At 36.1% G+C, this 22,492-nt stretch overlaps 1 long non-coding RNA gene across 1 annotated transcript; it reads left to right on the forward strand.

Moving 5' to 3' along the window:
- Positions 1 to 6,443: 6,443 nt before the first annotated feature.
- Positions 6,444 to 20,785, forward strand: LOC143621652 (uncharacterized). Its single transcript, XR_013151574.1, has 3 exons — positions 6,444 to 6,886; positions 7,056 to 7,103; positions 20,720 to 20,785. It is a non-coding gene; the product is annotated as an uncharacterized LOC143621652 (long non-coding RNA).
- Positions 20,786 to 22,492: the final 1,707 nt, after the last annotated feature.

Genomic DNA, 22,492 nt, shown 5'->3' on the forward strand with positions numbered 1-22,492 from the left:
GGAATCTTTGTGCATCCCGTCATCAAACGTTCATTCCCAACATAAAACAACCACAAGGATCAATCCATGTCCTCGTCCTCAGTTTTTCATTCGGGTCTTCTTCATTACAATATTCTACTAATACATATAATGAATAACTAAAACCTACCTATTACAATTTTGAACCATCACAAATTCAAATGGCCAAAAACCATAAAAATTAAAACCAAAAGTAATACAACTTTAGAACCATCCATATGGCCAAAACCAAAAACAATCAACGAAATATACAAGGTCGGGCTAGATTTGCATATTCAACAAAAATAAAAATGAGGCAATCCTTTTGGTCAAAAAAAAATAAACAAAATTTTGACAAAATCAGTGTTGCCCTAAAATTTTACCTAGATCAAAAACTTCAACAATCTTGAAGATTTTGATGTAGAACCGGTCAAAATACTGGATTCGACTCGTATGTTGTAACCAAGGCTCTGATATCACTGTTGGGTTCCAGATGTGGTCAGTTAACGGTTTAACAATTAAACCCCGTTTTAATAATAGTTTCATAATTATTTAATCACATTAAATATTATCAAGAAAGCAACGAATAAATAAACGAGTAATCATCACTTTATGGAACCATACAGGATCCGTTACAAACAATCAATTACAAAACAAAACCAAACAAATTAAATGTAAATCTAAACTACAATATTAAATTTTATCTCGGTTAATAAATAACTGGTTGAGACATCGAGGGATAACGAACTTCGCTATGTGATCAAACGAGACCTGATGGTGGCGATGCACGATGGCAGCGGCGACGGTGGTGCGGAGTGGTGCAGCAGCGGCGACGGCTCTCCGATGGATTTGCTGGCCGGTGGCGGGAGTGAGATACGAGGGAGAGAGTTGGTGGTTAGGGTTTTGCTTAATCTCTTATTCTGAAACCCTAACTAACTATTTAATAATATACTATTTAGTTTAACCAGGCCCCCAAATCCATAAAAGCCCGTCTCATCCTTTTTAGTCCAATCCATGTTCATTTATCAAATAAAAGAACATTATAAACTCGTTAATAATAGTCATTACCAGTTAACTAGTTTAAACGGTTTTTTGCTCGTAACCCAAGGCGTAACGACCGTGTTGACTTAACCGAACCAGTCCACAAATTACAACATTATGTATTTAATTTAATAAGATATAAGCATTTTAAGATTTAATCCATTGTGTTCTTTAGTCTTTTACGGCTTGAGAGCCCATGAAATATTAAATGAAATCTATGAATGTGTCCCGGTTTGATATAATATATCTTAATAATAACAATATATACTATGATTACTCGTATCATTCGCATACTCTACATATAGCTCTTGGTAACCAAGTTTACAATGGAAGAATCAATGACAATACTTATCAAGCATATGCCATTCAAGTGTCATGTCTTATATGGTTATAGATTATCATGCAGATTTTATAAGTTTTTCAATATATAAACTTGGCTAACCCGATTTAACCTTTTGAAAATTTTGTGATAGATTAACGGCGGGTAAAAAGTTCAACGATTAGCAATCTGAATGAGATCTATTGCTAAAACTCATTACTCTGCAACAAACAAACTTATAACGAAATTAAACGAATAACCTTTATATAAATATATCAAATTTGTTCTATTTTGTGACGATGTAAAGCCCATTAGTTTGCAAAAATGAGATTCGTCTTAAAATGGACTGTTTTGTGAAGAAAAAAGTACTAAAATGGTTCATTTTTGATTTGATGAATATTGAATAAAAAAGCAACAAGTTTTTGTATTATATAAATACGGTTTTGTTGTTGTTATGGACACAATTTACCCCTTTTTTTGGTTTATAGATGCTTTGTCACCTTAAACAATAAAATAGAGCAAAGAAAGCAACATGAAAGACAATATAAAACACAATGAGCCTTCATTGGGTTTCCTATAAAACTAAGAGCAAACCAAGATTCTTTACTTTTATACACATTGAAACAATCACACAAGTGGCAAAAACTATTGTTTGGTTTTATTCACTTTGTCAATACGATACGCCCCTTATTGAGATGGATTAACCACAATCATTTACCAAACATGTTACACATCATACCAGATACGACTTATTTGTTAACAAAATCAACTTGTTACTTGTCAACTCTATCTCACATGACGAATTGGCCGCCTAGTCACGACCCTAACACTGCTGCCATCACTGAAGCAGGAAGACAAGACAATGGTTCATGATTCATGACCCATAGAACGTCTTTATGTAGCGCAAAATGAATAATGCCATAGACGTCGGTGTTACAAAACACCTATTAAAGCTTAGCATTCACATGGAAACGTTTCTAGTAACTTAAACATATTATTCACAAATCGAACGTTCATACGTGAATTTGACTTGAAATGATAGAATTGCAAATTAATCTGAAGGCACACACGAGATAAATTATGTAATAACTAAAACTAAATACAATTAGGTAACCATTAGTCTTAATTTAGTTTTTGTTTAACAAGCTAAACTAGGGTATAGCCCGTGTTACACACGGGTGGAAAAACATATCAACAAATCATATAAATATAGACAACATATTCAACCAACACAAATATGTTCCGAGCAAGATGATACTTTTCGGCTGCCAAAGTAATAAACTAATTATTAATATTAATACAATAGGTTATAAGAGATAAATAGGAAACTTTAAAAAATATAATCAGCAAATTACCAAGATTATTGTGAAAATCTCGCAAATATTATAGAAATATGTTGCTTTCAAAAACTCCTCATCAAGAGATGACAACATCTTCAATGGAATTGGTCTACGAATGTTCAAATCATTGTCATTTAGCAATTCAAACATACTACAGTGACAAATATTGCTATTAAATAAAAGTAACATATTCAAAAATATTAATAAAATTATATAGGAAGAAAAAACATACAGTAATTGTTAACATCACTACTTTATTTAAAATCAATATCATTATATAATTCTTTTTTCAATTGTAACATTAATCTTGATAATGATGTGTAATTAAAAATTATTCAAATATTAATTAAATGATAATTGCATCATTTGAAATTAAAAGTACAACTCTAACACAATTAATATGTTATAAACAAAATGGATTCATATCTAGCTATACTATGAGTTAGACAACAAAGCCTTGTTACTTATTATAATCTACATATATAATATGCAAGTAAAACATATAAGTAACTTTTATAAATTTATCTAACAGAACAACGTAATTGGTATATATTCATTCATTCCTACGTTTATATAGACATTATTGGTTATAAACTTGGTATTAAATCTTTTCTGTTTGATTAATTTTTTGCTATCACATGGAGCTAATGTTCTTATATATTTATCAAATAATTATATTTGTAAAACAAAGAAAGTGTCATAGTCAAAGACGTCATAACTAATAAATTAATTAGTGGTCAACATATATCGCAAACACTTAAATTCAAACGATTTACATATATAAAAAAGTATAAATTGTTTTGAAGTTGGCAAAATATAATATCATTAATTATGATTATATCATTTTGGTCAAATTATAGTTAGTTATCACAATATTTGAAATCATTCTTAAAATACATAAATCTTTGTAACAATATTATTAGTGTAATTAAAATAAATTTGAGCTTAAATAATTAAATTTGACTTTCATAATCACTCGGGTCTTTTAGAAAGCGTTAATAATATAACTGACTTCTATAATTAATTAATTTAATTTGACTTTCACAATTAAGTAAATGAAAATCAAATTATAAATTAATTAATTACCTTAAATATCTTTAAACGAAAATCAACATTTATAAATTGAATTAAAGGTAATTAATTTGCAATGATTTACGTAAATCATGGAAATACATTAAATATATAAAATATAATGTAAATGTTTATTTGAATTAAATTATTATATTGCAAATCTTGTAATTAAAATCATGGAAACTTTATAACTTATTTATTGGGTTTTCCATATATAACGTAATTGGCTATATATAGAAAATATAATGTTTCTTACAATATAATAACAGAATAATGTTTTAAGTCAAAGATATTGAAATATAAAAATGGTAAGGTATAAATGTTATTATTTCAGTCAAAATAAGATGTAACAACTAATTAGAAAAAGTAATAAATTAATAATAACAAAATTACTAAAATTATAATAATTATTTTAAATTATAGAGATTATCATTAATAAATAGATAAATAAAAGATACAAATAAATTTTTCTTTAATACATCGGTTTTGATTAAAATATATTGGACAAAACCAACAACTATATATGATTGATTATATAAAAATCAAATAAATTACATGAATTGTGAAAAATACATAAATACATGAATAATAACAAAAATATACATCAATATTAAACAAAAAATAAGATATCTTATCAACAAATCTTCAACCCATGAAATTAACTATATCAAGTTGGGAACATAACCTGAAATGAGAAAAAATTAATATTAATATTCGTTTTACAAATAATAAATTTTAACCGTGGTAATGTTACATGTTATGAAATGTTTGACCAGTAATTCATAAAATTCAACTTTAATTTAAATTTGAAAATTTATAAATTTTAAATTACATCGTTTTAGAAATAATAAATTTTAATGATGGTAATTTTAGACTTTATGAATGTTTGTTTAATCAGCCATTTAAAAAGTTCAACTTAAACTTAAATTCAAATTTAATGTTTGACCAGACAATTTAAAAATGTTTGACCAATTTAAACGTTTGACCAACAATTAAATAAAAAAATCAACTTTAATTTAAATTTGGAAATTTAAACTTTTTAAATCAAATCATTTTAAAATATAATAAATTGTAATGATGGTAAGTTTAGACGTTATGGAATATTGACCAACTGTTTACAAATTTCAACTTTAACTTAAATTTGGAATTTAAAATTTAAAATTCAAAATTGTAATCATTTTAGAAATAAAAAAAATTAGTCGTGGTAATGTTACATGTTATGGAATGTTAAACCACTGATTTACAAAATGTTCTAAGTGATAACCGGAATATTTGAATCGCGTTACCGGAAAAACGAAATAGGGAAAATCTCCATTGTATATTCGATTTTGATATAGAACCTAAAGAGATTATAAGAAAATCATATAATAATTAATATAAATACAAACAAAAACGGAAAACAAAAACAATTGTAAATGAAATAAGGAATAATATGATAATCGAACATTAGAGTAGCAAATAAAACTTTACCAGAAAACCGTAATAACATCAAAATATCAATTCAATCTTGGATTTTGATATACGACCTAAATAGATTATTACAAAATCAAATAACAATTAAAATAAATATAAAACCTTATCGGAAAACTTTACAGGAAAAATATATAACCATGCCGGAAAATCATATAACATGTTGGCCATTAGAGTATAATATATAACCTTACCGGAAAACGATTAATCTCGATCTACATTACCAGAATATTGAAGATGTTGGAGTTAGTAAGCCGAGAGAGAGATATTAAAATGATTAAGCTAAGATAATCTTAAGGTTTAAATATAGTGTAGATGATTTGGCAATAATAGGAAAGGTGATGTGGTAGCATAATAGACAATATGGGAATGAAAACTTGGTGAGTTGGATGCATATGTGGATAGGCTAAATTTTCTATGATTTCCTGATTCATCTCATTTATGATGATGATTTAATTGAGTTTGCTACAATTTGTGATAATAGCTATTGACTTCATTTCACTTTCACCCCTGAAATCTGTGTAGTAATGATGGTTGCCTTCATCTTCGCTGTCAAACGTCACTTTGATCAGGTTCTTTTGTCTCAAGTTTGTTTTGTTTGATTAAAAATTATGCAGTTTTAGTACAGGGATCAGTGAAGAAATAGGTGCAATAATTATCTCCGAAACAAATCAGATTAATAATCTGTTATACATCGGATTTAAGTAACGAAAACAAAGAGGTGGAGGTAAGTCATGGTTCATTATTTCGTGATTCGAATCTTACCCAAAGTCCAAATTACGAATTAGATCTTAAACAGGGAGGGGTTCTCTTGGTTCAACACCATGAAGAAGAAGCTCGATATGTGTTTCTGCTGTAAGTTCTTTCTCCTCTAATTTTGTTCAATATTGGTTATATGTGCGATTTCAAGTAGCTTATGTGAACGGAAGATCTGTTCTTGGATTTGATATTTCTTTCGACATGTTTTTAATTTTTGGTGATAACTGTTAGCGGATATTATTGTTTTATTGTATACTATAATTGGCTCGTGAATTCATTATTTAAGCTCGGGCTAGGCTCGGCTCGTCCGTTTATTATTTATTAATTAAACTATATTTTTTGAGAAAAACCTTAACCGGGCCTAAGCTTGGCTCGAGCTAGTGTAGTACCTTAAATGAGTCAAAACTCTACACTAGCTTGGTTGTGCAATGTAAGATAATTACATAAAATTCCCATACAAAGCTTGAGCTCGGGTCTAACAACTAAGCGAGCTTTATTCAAAAAAAAGTCTTGAGTTTTTTATTTGGTTTTAGGGGTTCATTATATTGCATTTTTGTTGATTCTTTTAGTTAATTAGAGATAAACATTTAGAAGGTTTAAAGACCCTTGAACTACTGATGGATTAAACTGGTGTGATGAGGGGCACAAAAAATAAAATTTTACGTTTGCTTCTACTGCGAATCAATTGCTAAATATTTCAAGAGGTCTAATTAGTTTTATTCTTTTATTATACGCTTTTCTAATTGGTAACTTTTCATGAACATGTCTGTTACAAGTTTTATGCAGCTTTCATGGGTTCAACCGAGTTGCTTTCCATCCAACACCATGATCATCTTCTTAATTTGTGAGGAAGAGGCATGTCTTCAATGTATTTATGGTCTTGCAAGAGGTTAATTTTACAATATGTTTAATGCTTTACTTCTTCAATTTTTGTATGCTTCTCGTAGTCAAAAGATTATTTGATAGTAGTAACATCTGCCAAGTTGGATTTACATATTTCTGTGGTAATTCATGTTATGATTGGTGATATGTATTTTTTTAATTATTTTTTTCTGTAGTTATTGCCGTTTGTGCTGGCTTGAACTGGATCATATCAGATATGACCGGTAACTTTTAAATTAAAAGTTTTCATGTGTCTACTGGTACCTCAACAAATAGTGTTTGCGTTTATTTATATTTTGTTTTTAAATGAGAATGACCTATAGCCTGGCTGCACAGTTTTTTGTGTCAATTGAGGTGTGCCATGACATTTGCTATCGGAACTAGGAGTTGACTTTTACTTTTGACTCATGTACTTAGTTAGGAGTTTATTTTTACATTTGCCACTTTTTTGTTCTATATCAATCAATCAATCATACCCAGTAAAATCCCACCAACAGCAAAGCTATAGGTAGGGTCTGGGGAGGGTGGGATGTAGGCACACCGTACCTCTATCCAAAAGAATAAAGAGGTGGCTTCCAGAGAGACCATCGGCTCTAAGTACATGTGTATGAAGCAAAATAAAGGAAATCAAAGTTTAACAGTTATATAAAAACTACTACTAATTATAATAATATTAATAATAAGGTCACGGTTTAACAGCTATATAAAAGCTAATAATAATAATAATAATAATAATAATAATAATAATAATAATAATATATGTAAGGCAAATACCATTATGGTATGTGACCTAAATAAGTTAAGTCTAAGCCCTAAGGTATTCAATTCTCTCTAAAAATCCTTAACTTTAATTCTACTTCTCCACGAATTCCTATCCTCAACCATGTCCTCGGAGAGGTTTAGTTCTATCAAATCATGCCTAATCCACTTTTTTGTTCTATATAATACTTAATTTTTAAGATATGTGTTTAGGTTTTTTTTTTGTCTTTCTGCTTCTTTTTTCTAAAATAGATTACAACTTTTTAGCATATTGAAGAGTTGTAGTTAACAATAGTAATATTTAGCGGCTCAGATGTTTTTGAATGATTATTTTAAGAATGATTGGCATTATCCTCAACTTACAATGTGAGTTTTCTTTCTTTTCTTTTTATTTTTTTTGCTAATTATAACTCTTTTTTTATGTTTTTTTGAATTTGGGGATGAAGGTTCCCAGCCGGATCTACACGGAATATTTCGTTCTACGTAGGTGCGGAATCCCTACGTAAGACGATACGAGCGTAGAAGACGACACACGTTAAACACAAGCAAACACACGTTACAATACTCAAAAGACACGTTGTATTGCAACTAATAACACGTGATATCTCAATTACCACTTACACGTACTGAATCGTTAATTCAAAATAAGCCGTAAACCTAATATATAAAGTTATCGACAACTTCGCCTAACAGACTAGGTGAAGTTGTTGATAACTTCGCTTGTCCACAAGTTCGCTTATAACAGGCGAACTTGTGAGACAACTTCGCTTAAACACCAATACAAACCAAACTAACATTATTACAGACACTCGATACTGAACTACTGACATCATGTACCAACAGACTCCCCCTTGGCAGTAGCTTCATATCTCATCTTCAATCACGTGTCTGGTAATCTCAAAAATATCGTATCTCCCGTCTTCAAGCATGAACACCTTCTCGTACACAAACTGAAACTACTCTTTGGTATTTCTTGGCTTCTTCTTTCCAAGCAGGAATGTAAAATATCTTTTTCTCGTTCAGCACCTGCAAGTCTACTTGAGACAAATTCACTAAGTGCATAGGATCATACACTCTCATCAACTCTTGTTCATCTTCATCCTCCATCACTGCTTCAGCTGTTTCACTATCAACGTACTACCATTTCAGATCCTTGTGCACATCCTTGGGCATTTGTTTCATCGGCACTTCTTTTAGACAGCAGATCGGCTTATACTTCATTATCATCCAAGGCTTGCCATCAGCTCTCATGCCTCTGTCTTTATCTTCAACTAGCTTTCCTTTCTGCGGTTTCAACAATTTGAACTTTTTCTCTTTGATACTTTCTTTCCAGACTATCTTTCCAATAATCCTAGCCATGTTGTCATCACTCCTGTTAATCAACCCCAACTTAGCTAAGTCCTTCACTTCACACTCAGGCAAAGTATTCAACGACCTCAACAGTCTCTTGAAATACTGAACTCCATCATAGCGTTTAATCACAAAGAGCCTCAACTGCTCATCATATAACCAACAAATAATCCCCTTTTTCGATTCAGCATACCCTTTGATGTTGTAACTTTTCTTGAACATAGTAGGGACCGCCGGTTTCTTAGTCTTTACGAACCACTGAGCGTAGCCTTCTTTCCATCTTGGCTGCTCTTCCCATTCAGTCTCATCACATCCCGTATCTTGACCCAGATCTGACTTTTCAACTGCCGGAATTTCATGCTCAATATTGTCCTCCACAATCTCTCCCTCTTCGACTTCATTGTCAATCACAATCTCAGCCCCTATCTTCTCGATCTCTTCCATCGGTAACACATCATCATCACCTATAACATCGTCATCCAATACCTCCTCAGCATCCACAACCACCACGTCATCACCCCCCCGATCCACCAGCTGCACTCGTTGACTCCCCCTGAGATGTGGAAGCCCCAAGAGCTTGTTCAGTTCTTGGCAACTCACCACCTGCATCTTTCGGTGCATTGGGATCATCGTCTCGATCATTTCTCTACTTCGTCCGCAGCTCGTCACCTTTACAGCCCGTCTCCCCCTGAGATGCCAAGAACTGCTTCAAGGCATCAAAAATTTTACCGTGCTCAATCAGGAGGGACGACTGAATTTGATTCTCTGCAACAAGGCGCTGAATAGCGTGAGTCTGGATCAGATTTACTCTGGACTGTTCTGCCACGACCCTTTCAAGAGCGGCTATTCTTTCCGAGTCGGATAAGGTTGCATCAAAATTGAACCTCATATGTGAAATGTCTTGAGCGTATGAAGGAGGGATTCCCAAGGTGACCGGCACATCAGAAACAGGTGGAAACGTAACCGCAGGTGGTATCGTAACAGACAACCCTGCAGTGGCCACAAGTGTCGATTCAACAAATCTTGCAACTACCTCCGATGGAGTAAGGGTTGGAGGTGGCAAGGACACAATCTCTGGAGCCGAGAGCTGGAATGTAGTGGGTGGGATGCCGAAGGAAGATGAGGTAGTCAACACGGGAACACCCGAGGTGATCGGCCCTGTAACTGTCAATGATGTAGGGACCATAGTCATACCAGACAGTGCGGGTGGAGAGAAACGAACCACCCTTGAGCTCTCACCAGCTCCCGAACCTGCACCCGCCATTTCCCTTCTCGCTCTACGAACCAACCGATGTAGATCTTCCTCAAAATCTGAATCACTGTCGTCGGTGTCTCTCTTTCTCTTCCCATGAATTCTTTCTTGAGTAATCAAAATTTGTCTAGCTTCAGCAACATCATCATCTGAGGAATCAGAATCAGCCTCAGTCGTAGCTGCCATCGACACATCCACACTAGAAACCCGTGCAACCGAGATCTGTACCTCTTCCTCTGGATCAACACGTTCCATATCAAAAAATCCTTGACCGCCAAACGCAGCTTCAAGGTCTACATGTTCCTCCGGTGCCACAACAGGAGCAGCAGGTAAAGCTTGCTGTACCACAGGTGGTGGTTGAGGTGCTTTAGCCTGTTGTGGTGCAGGATCCCGAAACTCGTCCCCACGAGCTGCAACATACCCCGGGTTGATCAAGTACCCAAATAGCGGAGTATGTCGAGGACGGAGCTCTGGCTTACTTCTGGCACTTGACGATCTACATTGGGCGAAGATCCTCTTGCTGACACTCTCCACATATCAAATCGGACGGCGCTGAGGTAACGTGGGAGCCACGTGATTCAAGATCATTTGAAGGAATCTTGGATACATCAAGAATCTCTCACGCGCCACCGCTCGTCTTTGACGATCTATCTCATAGAACACCATCTGACTGAAGCTATAACGCTTGTTGTAAGTCAGTGCTGTCATTGCCGACTGCATCGTCGCACCCATTCCATCTGTACCGGCCTTTCTAACTGACATGCACACGATCATCACGTGCATGAGAAAGCGCCATTGATCTAACAAGAACACCTTTCGTCTTTGAGTATCCCCCAATGGACCAGAATAGCCCATTCTTAGAAAAGCACCATCTCTGAATGGAGCCACGAAGTCTGTAGGATCATCTCTCGTTTCATCCCCAAACTGCAAAGCCACCCTTATCTGCTCAGACGAGAACTGCACTTCCTGATTGTTAACCGTTGCACGCATAACTGGGGGCTCGACTCGACAATCATATTCAACTGTCTCCCAGAAATCTTCTATGTTTGGTAAGGAGATGGGCAGTGTTGTAGTAATAGCGTGGAAGATACGCGAGCGGATAAGAAACGTGATAATCTCGCGAAAATCATCAACACCGCTCGCATCCGGGTCCAAAGTAATGTACATATTATGCCCCGGGAAAAACTGACGATTATTATCTCCTCCATCGTCACCACCAGCACTACCGGCTCCTGCTACAGCTGCCATATCTGCAACACAAACGGTCTAAGTTAGAGAAACATCAAGGCAGATCGTAACTTCGCTTATTACCATGAGCGAAGTTAAGATAAACATTATTGTGCAAGCGAAGTTAGACATAGGGCGAAGTTGAGCACAACTTCGCCTATAAAATAACTTCTCCTGACAACAGGTTAACACTTAAGTAATATTTAAAGCACCAGGCGAAGTTAAGCCTAAGGCGAAGTTAATGATAACTTCGCCTAATCATAAGTTCTCCCCTTGAACAACTTCGCCCCTGATTAATTAAATTTTAAAGTAACATGCGAAGTTAAGCCTTAGGCGAAGTTGAGAGCAACTTCGCCTAAACCATAACTTCGCCTGAACTGAAACGGCAATGATTTAGACTGCCAAACGAGATGAATTTTGGAGAATTTGGTGAATGTGGACTCCAAACAACATGTTTTTATGGAGATCTAGATGATCAACTTCATTACGACCACGTTAAAACTAGTTTGAAAAGTGGGTGTTGAAGGTTCGTACGAACGGGGTCCCAAAACGGACCAAAACGACCTCCAAATAACCTGATCGACACGAATTATACATTAACCCGACCTACACACCTTTAATGAGGATTGAATTTGAGAAAAATAACCAAGTTTGATTCACGGGTTAACTTCGCCGAGGGTGATAAGGATAAGTTCGCTGGTTTATGAAAGTAATAAAGTGTTTGACCAGAAAAATCCTTTATATAGGGTCAAAGTTATACAGGCGAAGTTAGGGTTAACTTCGCCTATCCCATAACTTCGCCTGTTTAAACAACTTCGCCTATACCAAACTTTACAAAACAAACCCTTATAATTTGAATATTTTTCAATTAACTTTTAAACTTCCTTTAAAGAGTTAAAATGATACGATCAAAGACCAAGTAACCAGGTATAAAATCATAAAACGACATAAGTAGAATAAAATTTAGAAATAAAGTACACGTGATCAAATTTCAGTCTCGACAGGGAGTACCAAGTTTTAGAAAAGATCCGAACAGGAATCATACTAATTAAGTGACTGTCACACAGATCCATGTTCAGCTGTATTATGACATAAAGAGACAGGTTGTAAGCAAGTAAACAAACTTAGTATGGTTTTCATCGCTTCTGTGATACGGGTTAGGTTCAATTAAGCTCAAAATATAAATGGGCAACACATCAGAGAATATGATGTCTCCTATCTATTCTCAAAGCGTTTTTGGCTTTCCCCAAGTCACCCCGAGTTGACCTCGACCCGTAGTGTCTGATTAAATAGTAAGTACTCTTCGATCTTTAGACTCTTCTTCCCGTTCTCTTTCTTGCCTCTTGATGATAAGTATAACACTATAAGCTTACACCTTTTTTTTTTAATAATAATGATTTACATAGCTTCAAACCGTAGACGACTGCAAGTCCCGAATCTGGATCACTGCAGTTACTTGACACACTATCTTCACGGGAATCAGAACACTCACGGGCTCGTGTATAACTGGGTAATCGCTTTTCTGCCTATCATTCGGAAAGATATATATGGAGACATACACAACTCTTAATGAGTTTCCACTTAAAATCGAGGAATTTTAGTTAGTATCACTACTACTTTTACGCACCATAGAAAGCTACCATAACATACAATGACTGTTCTAAAGTCTTTTAGGCCTAATAACTTCACTAGTTAAGCACACAGAAATAGTTTGTGTATCACTTTCCAAGGTTGGATCAATTTTCATATAAACATTGTATAGACACTTCTTACGAAGTAGTAGACTTGAAAAATTATTTTATCTCCCTAAAAAAAATTTTACATTCTATCACCCCGTTCAAGTCAAAGTCATCAGGTAAACGGCTATCCTGAAGATCCAATGGATCAGCTGGACCGACCACATACGAGTATACGTCCTTTTAACTGAGTATGAACGACTAATTTTCAGCGAAAGAATAGAAACACATCATAACCGCCCCAGTCACGTCCAGTCATCTGGTTAATGGCTATCCTCACAAACTACTGGTAGAAGTGAGGACCAAACATATCCGAAGAAATGTCCTTCAAACTGAAGTAACCGACATAATTCTAAGCGGTAGTGACTTTTTTTTTTTAAGTAAAAACTAAAAAATACGGTTACTCGGGATTGATCATCCCATTAAGCTCAACAAGGTTTTGAAAACGAGTTCTGTCAAACGCTTTAGTAAACAAGTCAGCGAAATTATCTAACGAATCAACCTTTTCGAGCACTATTAATTTCTTCTCAGCACAATCCCGTATAAAATGATGACGAATGTCAATGTGTTTAGTTTTGCTATGCTTTACGGGATTGTTAGTTACTGAGATAGCAGCAGTGTTATCTATACAGATAGGAGTATGAGTGAAATTCAGACCGTAATCGCGCAATTGCTGTTGTATCCAAAGAACCTGGGAGCAGCAGTTCGATGCTGCCATTTACTCTGCTTCACAGGTAGAGATAGCAACTAAGGTCTGCTTCTTGCACTGCCATGACACTAATCTGCCTCCAAGAAACTGGCATCCCCCTGTTGTCGACTTCCGATTCTGATTGCACCTTCCATAGTCAGAATCCGTGTAAGCGACCAACTCCAAGTCTCCCCCTTTCGTGTACCACAACCCCAGCTTAGGCTTGCCCTTGAGATACCGCAATATCCTCTTCACACCCTTCATGTGAGATTCCTTAGGGTTTGCTGAAAACGAGCACAAAGACAAACTGCAAACATAATATCAGGTCTAGACGCAGTTAAATAGATTAAAGAACCTATGATTGCCCGATATTGGGTTGGGTCCACGTCTGCATCACTGTCTGAATCACCACCCAGTTTGTGGTTGACGCAAACTGGAGTATCAAATGGAGTGCTGTCCTCCATCTTGAAACGTTTGAGAACATCTTGGACATATTTAGTCTGATGGATGAACATCCCATCCTTCTTCTTATCAACCTGCAATCCTAGAAAGAAAGTTAGTTCACCCATTGCACTCATTTCAAACCTCTTCTTCATGACTTCTTCAAATTCTTGACACATGGCAACTTTTGATGCAGCAAAGATGATGTCATCCACGTAGACTTGAACCAGAAGAAATTCTCCCCCTTTTCTCTTAACAAACAGTGTGCTGTCGATCTTTCCCCTTTCAAACCCATTCTCAAGCAAGTAATCAGATAACATTGCATACCAGGCACGAGGGGCCTGATGTAATCCATATAGAGCTTTACTTAGCTTGTACACATGATCGGGAAATTCTGGGTCAGGAAAACCTGGAGGCTGCTCAACGTACACAACCTCATCGACTTTACCGTTAAGAAACGCCCTCTTCACGTCTAACTAGAACACCTTCATCTCGTTGTGTGCGGCAAATGCCAAAAACAGTCGAATCGCTTCCAATCTTGCCACAGGTGCAAACACTTCATTGTAGTCGATCCCTTCTTGCTGATTAAAACCTTTTACAACCAGCCTTGCCTTGTTCCTGATAATTATTCCTTTTTCATCTTTCTTGCATTTGAAAACCCATTTGGTGCCAATCGCATGCACATTCTTCGGTTTTGCAACCAATTTCCATACCTCCATCTTCTCGAACTGGGCTAACTCTTCTTGCATGGCTTCTACCCACGAGCTGTCCTTTAGAGCCATTTGATAGTTCTTTTGTTCAATCTGGCTGATGAAGCAGGTGTACAAGCATTCGTTAATGATGCCTGTTTTTTTAGTGCTTGTGTAAACACAAGTGTGCTCATTCAAGCTTCTTCTTGTTTGTACACCGTCGGATAGATCACCTATCAAGTTTTCCAAAGGGTGATTTTTGTGAACTCCAATAGTTGGAACCGAACTGACTTGCAGATTATCTTCCAGGTTCGAAGATAGTTCATCAATGGGCGATTGTTGTTGAGAGTGGAAAGGATTGAAAAAATCGTCTTCTGTAGAGACAGCAGGGGTATCAACAGCACTTGACGAGGAAGGTTGACCTTCGTCATACTGCGGTCGTTGAACAAAATTTTCTTCCTCATCATAAAGAATCTGCGTAGCAATTTTCTCATCAACTTCTACACAATCCATGTAAGGCATATTAAAAGATTTAAAAAGCTTATCATAGTCGAAAGCCTCAGCGGGTCCCGTGCTTGGTTTTGGTGGTTTGTAACTTGTGATGTCAGTGTTACACACCACCTCAACCTTGCTGGTCGATAAATTAAAGACTCGTCTGTTGGGTGTCCCAACAACATATCCAACTAAAATACCTTCGTCGGCTTTCTCACCAAATTTTGAGTTCGTCTTTAATATCGAACACGGGGATCCGAATGGTTCAAGACCATTCAAGTTAGGCTTTCTACCATGCATAAGTTCATAACATGTTTTATTCAATCTTTTAACAGTTAAAACTCGATTAAGGATATAACAGGCTGTAGCGACAGCTTCAGCCCAGAACACCACAGGAAGTTTAGCATCGGCCAGCATGGTTCTGGCTCCTTCAATTAGCGTCCTGTTCTTCCTTTCAGCCACTTCATTTTGTTGCGGAGTGTACGGAGCGCTGTACTGGTGGTCTATCCCTTTCTGTAAGCAAAACATCTCCATCTGGTAGTTCTTGAACTCTGTCCCATTGTCACTCCTGATGAATTTAACCTTTCTCCCCACGATATTCTCAACCTTGGTAATTAAGTTAATTACCAACTGTACCGTTTCATCTTTTGTCTTCAGGAAATATACCCAAGAATATTGAGAGAAATCATCAGTTATCACCAAGCAGTATGATGTTCCACCTAGGCTTTTTACATTCACGGGACCGAAGAGATCCATGTGAAGTAGGTCTAGGGTACTGACTATTGAATTGATCTTCTTGTTGTGATGTGGTTTCTTGTGTTGCTTTCCCTTTTGCACGATAAACATTGGTCTTCAAAATTGAAATTTTTTAAGGGAACACCTAGCACCAGCCCATTCTTGACAATGTAGTTCATTTTTCGAAGATGTATATGCCCCATTCTTCGATGCCATAACTCGGACTCCGATTCAGTTGCTTTTGACAGAAGACAAGATTCTTCTGTTGCTATCTCAGTCGACCTCATGTCCATTACATATGTATTCTTTTCCCTTGGAGCCTTCATCACTATCCATGCCTCTGGTATCTTAAAACCAGGATACAGTACAATCGCTTCATTTTTGGTAAAGTGCACAGTGTAATCTTTGTCACAGATCTGAGACACACTCAACAAATTATGCTTCAACTCCTCAACGAAATTCACCTTTTCTAACTTCATTTTACCATTAGTCACCGTCCCTATTCCAGTAATTCTACCACCACTCTCTCCAGCAAAACTTACTCTACCTCCCTGAACAGGTTTCCAATCGTGTAACAAATTCTTGTTACCAGTCATGTGCCGGGAACAACCGCTATCCACAACACATAGATTGTTTGCAGCCCTGTTCAACTGTTCCTGCACGATTGAAGCAAATGATTAAAATCTGGGGACCCTAGACCTATTGGTCTTGGGTCGATTAAATCTGTTAAAAGGCATCCCGTACTTTGGCTGTCCAAAGTTAGTATGAGAATGATTTCTGTAAGTCCTAAAAGGATACCTTCTTGTAGATTGACTATGAGGCCATCCACACCTTCGTGAATTAAATGAGTTATAACCAGTAGTTTGATTGTTAACAGGGAAAAACTGAGATTGACATCTCTGATTTCTTGGTTTATTCCAATGTCTGAACATTGGTGAGTTAGCATTCTTACCATTATAACGATTACAGTTAGGCTTATTCTCAGTTTTAGGAGGCCTCATATCTCTGAATCTTTGAGTTAGAGGGCAATTAGCAATCAGGTGTCCTATTTGATTACATCTGAAACAACTCATGTGTTCAACTTTCATCTCAACAGTTGTTTCTGATGTTGAGGTAGCATTACTACCCGTTTGTCTAACATATGGTGGGACATACGGGTTTAGAGGAGACTTCTTTTCAGTAGGCTTATACTCCTCCCCACGTCTTAGTAACACTACCTCTTCTTTTGTCTCACTAGATTCGGATGTCTTGTCCGAATTTGATGAGACAGAACTTGGAACAGAAATCTTAACACTCGAAACAGGCTTAGTCGTATCTTTTTCACTCAATTCAGGTTTTTTAATTGAAACTTTGACAGGAACTGTCTGACTAATCTCAACATCAACAGATTTCTGATTACTAGGATCATATGTATAGTTATGATTATAAGGTGGTGGAAGTTCAGAATATCCAATTCCTCCCCTTTTAACTGGGGAACGTTGATCACTTACGAGGTGATCAAGCATTGCAGAGGAATTTCTAAACTGCTCAAGTTTTCTGTTAAGTTCCACCACTTTCACCTGGTAGTCAGCTATCTGTTTATCCCTTTCAGCAATTAGTTTGGTTTTCTCTTCTAACACTTCAAGCTAAGATCAATTACTTGTATTTTTTCAGCAAGACTTGCTTTAAGACTTTTGATATCTTTTTCACTAGCCTTAATCTTTACTGAGTAACTATTTTCTCTAGTTTTAGTGTAATGATGATCTTCTTTTAACTTTTTAAATTGAGTGTCCAAACTAACAAACTGATCAGTTATTGTTTTCAATTGTTCAGACAGATTTTCACATTGCATACAAGGGAGTTCAGAACTTACCTCAGAGAGCTGATCATTCACCTCTGCCATATATGCTTGATCTTCCCTTGTCTCTCTGTCGCTTCCTTTAGTTTCGATGTTAACCAGGTTGGCCTGTTCGAACACTTCGTCAACTTGCAGATTCCAATTGTATCCCCCGTTCTGTCTGGATACCATCGACCTATTCTCATTACTTCCCCATTCGGTTGTGTTGGCCTGTTCTGACTCCGTTCTACTCGTTCATTTGTGCATTCTTTAGCAAAGTGTCCATTCTGTTGACAGTTATAACACCGAACCTTTGACTTATCAAACCCTGGTCTTTCGCCAACAAACTTTCTACCAGTTTTCTTCATAAACCTTTTGACTCTTCTTACTATCATCGCCATCTGCCACTGCAGATCCATCTCCTCCAGATCATCAGCATCGATCTGATCATATCTTCGTCTAAAGTTGCAGGGTCAACGATTTTACCTTTAATGTAATTTTCGTAAGAAGCAATGAAAGATGCATAGAGAGCAAACTGTTGTTTAGCAGATTTAACACTCATGGGCATCTGAGAGTAGTTGTTGTTCGGAACACTTGAGGAAAAACTACCCTCTGTTGCTTGAGGTTTAGAAGCATTTGTTCCACCAGCTACGAAACACACATCACCATCCATGTTGAGAGTTACATGACCTTCATGAGTTGAGTTAGCGCTCGAGTCTCCCTTTGAGTAGTAAGCAGATGATTCTGACTTTGAACTTGAACTTGAATTAACTTTCGCACCATACATTCCCGGATCCTGAACCTGATCAGTTGGTGTCTCTTTTCGAACCATGTTAAGTTCAAAAGTTCGTAGTTTATTGACTGCTGTTTCCAAGTCGATGTTTGCAAACTCTTTATCTTCTCTCATCAAGACAGTGTACATTTCCCATTTCGGTGGGAGAGCATCAAGAAGTTTTTCTACGATCTCTTCTTCTTTATAGTCAATTGAATAATTTCTGAGTTTGGTCATCAAGTGGTAATACCTTGTGATGATATCATCCAGTGACTCATTCTTCAGATACTTGAACACCGAGAATTGGGTTTTGAGAAGCTTAATCTTGGATGCACGTATCCCCACATTACCTTTATATCGGTTTTCAAGCGCTTCCCATAGCTCTCTGGCGGTTTTGTATTTCCTGAAGGTGTGAAGAATCTCTTGTGGAAGAGCCATTGTTATCGCAGCATGAGCTTTGCTTTCTGCCTCATACATCTTCTTTTCTTCCTCTTCCATCTTATTGTATTTCTTTATTTGTTCATGACCCTCAAACAAAGCCGTTGGTGGAATGTATCCATCTTGAATGCACACCCACATCTTAGCATCTTGATATTTTACATATTGTTCAAACCGATCTTTCCAGGCAAGAAAATCGATACCCTTAAGCATTTTCGGTGCCTTAGTAGCTGAACCTACTTCCACCTCCATTTTCACCAGTTCCGTAATATTTATAGAAGTCATCTTTAAAAGAAATACGGACCGAAAACACAAAGAAACCAAAAAAAAAAAAATTTAATTTTTCTGAACAATACCAGTAGGCGAAGTTAATGATAACTTCGCTTAAGTCTTAACTTCGCTTGATTTCTCAACTTCGCTTTCTTCCTAACTTCGCCTGTTGTTAACTTCGCTTGATGACAACTTCGCTTAAGTTAAGCGAACTTGTGAGGTAGGCGAAGTTAATGATAACTTCGCTTAATCTTATATCTTCGCCTAAACCCTACAAACAGTGGCGGCAACTTCGCCTGATGAACACAACGTTTTTTGCAGGTTTGATTTTGACGTTTTGCGAGGAATGCGAGGGTGTAATGGGTTGTTTTTGATGTAGGGAGGTGAGTAGGACACAAAAACTCGGTATTTCAACGTTAACTCGTCCCGCGAATAGTCGAACGGAACGATTTCTACACCCGTGTGATAATCCCGAACCACACAATCACGAGCAAAAGCTCTGATACCAATTGAAGGTTCCCAGCCGGATCTACACGGAATATCTCGTTCTACGTAGGTGCGGAATCCCTACGTAAGACGATACGAGCGTAGAAGACGACACACGTTAAACACAAGCAAACACACGTTACAATACTCAAAAGACACGTTGTATTGCAACTAATAACACGTGATATCTCAATTACCAATTACACGTACTGAATCGTTAATTCAAAATAAGCCGTAAACCTAATATATAAAGTTATCGACAACTTCGCCTAACAGACTAGGCGAAGTTGTTGATAACTTCGCTTGTCCACAAGTTCGCTTATAACAGGCGAACTTGTGAGACAACTTCGCTTAAACACCAATACAAACCAAACTAACATTAATACAGACACTCGATACTGAACTACTGACATCATGTACCAACAGGGGATAAAACATATATACTCACTATGTTTTGTTTTATTTATATTTCTGAGTAAAGAGGTTAGTTTTTATAAACGTATGAAAAGTGTTAAGAAGTTGGATTGTATTCCTTCTATTAAGACTTATAATTTATCTTTTGGCTGTTTCTTTGAGTAGAAGAAGTAATACTTATCTCTTAGGGATATATCATCTGATGGATGTAGTTTATGATTGCTGATTAACTTTGTAAAATTCTGATTACTTTATACATGGTTTGTTTGCACAAGGGAGGATGTCTAACGCTAGGAAGATTTGTGATCAGATGAAGGAAATTGGTTTCTTATGAGGTGTAAGTCATATAACTCCCTTGTGTTCATTTGAACTAAAAGTGAAGCTAGGCGTGGCAACTCCCTACATATGTTGTGGGAGATGATTGAAAATCTAAGATCCGGTGATTATAATGCCACTGGACAGTGGTTGCTGAAGGTTGTAAGCATTAATAGGCGTGGCAATGCAACGAGTTTGCTTAAGAATTTGCAAGAGCAAAACATTAGTGAAGACATGGTTACAAGAAGTGTCAATATGAAGTTCGAGTCAAGTATGACAATTTGTTTGATTGAAATGTGATGAAAACTAACTTTCTGTTTTTCTTGATTTGGTTGTTGTAAAGCATGAATAAGTTGTATTAGGCAGGGGTTGGAAATGGTAACATTATGTGAAACCAACAATTATTCTTTGAGATAATTTATGTAGTTATTTTCTTGTCATCTATGTTTAAGTATCATCATTAAAGAGGTTGTGCACTTGTTTTTTTTTTGTAGGATCAAGTTATCAGATTGGCCTTGCGTAACTGAGTGGAGCTAAGGTGACTTAAGTCAACCGATTATGTTTGATTGCGTAACAAAAGGGGTCGGAAATCTTTTCTGTTCAAGATTTCTATTTTTTGGATTCTTTTTAATGGTTTCCTGGATTAGTATAACTTTTTGATCAAAACTTTTGGAAAAATGCAGCTGCTCACATAGAAGATTAACCCCTTGATGACCCAATGAGATATACAATTGATTCCAAAATGTGCTTGTAAAGCTTGGTTAAAACTGGTACTAAGCAAAGCCTACTTAGGGCCCTAAAATTATTTTTGATCTATGTTACTGTTTAATTATGTATAATGTATTTTATTCTCTATAAAAATAGCGCTAGAATTGGTTCCCTATTTGATCACTTATATCAATGTCATTTTACCTTTATTCATGAAATATGAAATACGGTGTTTTGGTTTTGTGTAGTTTTATTGGGAAATGCCGAACATGCATAAATGATCATGTTTGCTTGTTACAAAGAAGGTGCAACCAACCCAACATCATTGTACTTCGGTGTCGGATGTCAAATCTTTGATGTAACAAATTTGTCTCTGAATTAAAATTTTGACTCATGTGTAACTATAAACCAACACATGCATGTTTTTTAAAAAGAATTATAATGAAAGATTATAATTTTTGTTGGATTAATAAGTAGTTTATAAAATACCAAGATAAGATAAAAAAAACACCAAATTATTTTTATCCGTTACACTAAATGCATCAAACAAAACAGTCTTTATAAACATATATGTGGAATTGGTACTTTGGAGTCCGACAACATGGCATATGAACGACTGCTATGCGTCTCGCTACTAGAAACTTTGGAGCTCGACAATCATGGCATAAAACGACTGCTCGTAAATGATTCTCATGGCCTTTATATCCCAATCAAAGAGTCTTGGGTTATACAATATCCCTTCAAATAACCACAAAGTTTTTCATAATATATGTAACGCGGATTCCATTGACTACATCTACTCAAGAAAAATGGCCACTTGGAGACAAATACCCTTCTTCAACACCAAACCCAAATATGCAAGAGCGACTCCAATTTTGGTTGAATGGAATTCAATTTCAATGTAGTTTGTACTTCACCATTCAAGAAACTTGGTCTCTAATTACGCATGTTGTTATCTAAACTTTCCACCAGTTCCATCAAACTTCATTTTTTAGGACAAACTTAGGAAACATTCACAACTCCCT

The sequence above is a fragment of the Bidens hawaiensis genome, unplaced genomic scaffold (assembly GCF_021521415.1).
Source record: "Bidens hawaiensis isolate Kalapana, Puna unplaced genomic scaffold, B.hawaiensis_p1.1 tig00000326_1, whole genome shotgun sequence".
NCBI lineage: Eukaryota > Viridiplantae > Streptophyta > Magnoliopsida > Asterales > Asteraceae > Bidens > Bidens hawaiensis.